Here is a 3,389-nt window from a genome sequence, read left to right as displayed (position 1 = left end):
GAAGGAAGGAAGGAAGGAAGGAAGGAAGGAAGGAAGGAAGGAAGGAAGGAAGGAAGGAGAAACACAAGAAGCAGAATGGGACCAAATCTAGGTACTGCTTTTTTCTGTGCTTGGAATGAAACCCAGTTCTTAAAGTATTCATGAGACTCTTCTAGTCACAACCAAAAAGTAGTACCACACACTTACTCACTGGCAACAACAGCCTTAACATCCAGATGAGCCTTGATCTCTCTCTCTACGCACACATTTTCTGGTTGCTGATCTGCAAACAAACATCAGCAGGATTGATAGCAAGCCTGTTAAGGATTTTTGTGGAACATTAAAAAGCAGAGCAATTGAACACGACTTTCATTCATCTTTGAAGTGCAGATTACCAGAGAAATGTTCCTTTTCCTTCCGCAGATACTTGTGGATTGCTTGTGGTATCAGAGGTAATTGAAATCAACCTGCCTGGCCAAGAAAGATGCAGAAGATAATTGTCTCCCCTGTGAAGTTTCCACAGATCTCCTCTGAGCAACATAGCTCAAGATAAATTTGGGTAAAAGGTGTTTGCTTCCTTTTATTTAGAACGCAGAATTTATGCACTGCTCAGTGCTTAGCACGGAGTATCAGATGGGTGAATCTAATTTACTTCAACACTTATCACCCATGCTTCTTTATTCAGTGGATGCATTAACAGAAGGAGATAGGAACAACAAAGGGAATATATCCTTTTACTCTTGCAGGATATAAATGATTCAGCAGGAAAAAACCATACACTGGCTTCTATTTATCTATCAGATCTTCAAATATCTTGGACACATTCTGAAGATTTTGCTAGATCCTTGGTCTTTCTATACAACTCATGTATATATAATCAAGTTGATTATGTCACTCCATAACAAAGATTTGCAAAGTTACAAGAAAAAATAAAATCATGAGCAATTTGTAAGAATAAAAAAATATTTAAAGATACCTCACTACTACAATGTCTGCAAAGTGGCCAGGTCTTCCAGCCTGCTTCTTTACTGCTCTGCTTCAATGTAAGTATAGCAGGAAGGAATCTAGCTGAAAAAAGTCATGAGACAGCATTTACAATGTTTATGCATACACTTTTTAATACAAATCTCACATTTTTCAGATTCATTCTTCCTACATTCATTGTAAATATATTGTTGAGAGTAAGCAAAAAAAAATGCAGGCAGCAGTTGATATGAATTATTTGATGAGATGTTTAAGAATGTTAAGTACCAGTACTGTACTCAACATCTTGCTTTTTTATAGCAGAAATTATTTTCAGTAATGATGGAATGCTGGTTTTGATGTACACCATTACGTTCTCTTTTATTCATGAAATAATACCTTCTTAGTCTAAGAGATCTGCTACTATTTCAGTGGTTTTCTTTCCTCTGAAGAAAAGACATTAACAAATGATGTCACAGATCATCACTCAATCAGTTGGGTTTTTACTTTAGGAGTTTTTAAATTAATGGCTTCATCATCATGCTATTTTACTGTAAGAGCATTAATCAGGAAGAACACATTTGCCATGAGTAGACAATATCATAAGCACTTCTCCAAGATTTTTGCTGTAATTCAGCCTTCATTACCTGGATCATTATGGTAAAGTGCAATTTCGGACACCATGGTGTCATTACCAGAAGCACTATAGCACTTTCCGAGGAAGCTGCATTCAGAAGATGTATTAGGAAGCTGAGGCTTTGGCAGCTGGTGACCATGTGTTATATGTAATATGTCATGACCGTATGTCATCCAAGACACACGAGGTATGCAGGTATGCTGTAGGTAGATCACCACTGTGTGAACAAGTACCTTTAGTTCGGCTATGACAGCATGATCTAACACAAAGTTAATCCTGTGTATTGTTTTTCAATATCCTGGCTTGCATTCTTCAGTGAGCTTTCTTTTCATTACAGCATTATCAGAAGGTCAGAATTGTGTAGTATAAACCACAAAAAAGAAAGGAAAATTAAAAAAGACCTGTAACTGGTCTGCTGCTTTCAGAGGTTATCTGTGTGATCTTTTCTTTTTAGCTGTGCCCTAAAAGTGAGATGTCCAGCACAGCAAGCCACAGTGTACTGTTCTCTTGTGTTTTAATTCATCACTGAAGGGTGATAATCTGCATCGCTCTTTTGCATTATTCACATACATCCACAGGATCCAGATTCACTGGCCATACAGCAGCTTCTCAGACAAGACAAAACTCTCTGACCCATTAATGGCTCCAGGAATACACTAACATATTTTAAATGTCCCAGAAGATCTTGAAAAGGCCAACAGTTTCCTTCAGAATTTACTTTTAGGGGGAAAAAAAGTACTGTATACACTTACACGATAATCTCTTTTTCTCCTAAAATGCTGCCCAGTACTCTTCAAGGATGAGGTAGCCACTGCAAAGATAAATCCAGTGAAGTCTTTTTCCCAAAACATCATCAGGGAGAGGATTTCTATATTCTATTCTATATTCTATATTCTATATTCTATATTCTATATTCTCAACCCCTACTCCCAAAATGGCAGCAATCCAACAAGGAGAAATTTTCACTGATCTTCCTGCTTAATTATATCTGTGCAAGAATTATCACGCACTCTCATTAGGCACCTGTTCTCTCTCCATTCACAAGGAAAAAAGTTCCAGTTAAAGTAAAAAAAAAATCAAATGATTAAAGCACTATCCATTTCATTCTTTCTTTTTTTTTTAACCCTACATAATTAGAGGAAAATTGGCTTAAGTGTTCAAACATTCATCCAGAACTCCAGCCAGTTTGTATAAAATAAAAGACGGGATTCTGATCTCAGTTAAATTATGCAAGTGGTCCATTCATGCTCGTAGATCTGGGAAAGTAAGGCTATTCCTTATTTTTCATAAACACCTCAATACAGATTTGCAAGGGAAAAATTCACTTTTCAGAGGCTGATATTTGTGAGCCACACTGAATGCTGCAAGTGATGTTGGTACAGAGTGGGGAAGTGATGAGCTGCAATTCCTCTGCATAAAGGTAAAGTATGTTCTCTATTTTAACAAAGGTTAGCCCCAACTATGGAGTTCACAGATGCACATCTTTATTGTGTTGAACCATATTTCATGTGCTGTGTAAAAAAGATGAGAATATTTTCTAGTGAGCATGTCTAAATATTTTCAGCTATATGAGTTACACGTTGAGGATTGTCAACGGTTTACGGGCGTTAGGCCCGATTCTGTGACAAAGGGGACGGGAGACCCACGGGCCCACGCCCCGGGAAAAGGGAAAAGGGGAAAAGGGGAAAAGGGTAGGGAGATGGCCCTGAGAGCAAAGAACAGTGGCAACAATCTGAGGAGAAACAAACTAATTTACTAAATAAGATATCGGAATGCAAAACAACACACTATAATACAATATAATTACAAT

At 37.5% G+C, this 3,389-nt stretch overlaps 1 long non-coding RNA gene across 1 annotated transcript; it reads right to left on the bottom strand.

Annotated features, from left to right (window-relative positions):
• On the bottom strand, positions 37-3,211 carry LOC110390094. Its single transcript, XR_002433537.1, has 3 exons — positions 2,332-3,211; positions 956-1,047; positions 37-262 (listed from the first exon to the last, which is right to left on the bottom strand). It is a non-coding gene; the product is annotated as an uncharacterized LOC110390094 (long non-coding RNA).

This window comes from Numida meleagris, chromosome Z (assembly GCF_002078875.1).
Source record: "Numida meleagris isolate 19003 breed g44 Domestic line chromosome Z, NumMel1.0, whole genome shotgun sequence".
NCBI classification, from domain to species: Eukaryota; Metazoa; Chordata; class Aves; order Galliformes; family Numididae; genus Numida; species Numida meleagris.
This window is presented reverse-complemented; position numbering and strand designations above follow the sequence as displayed.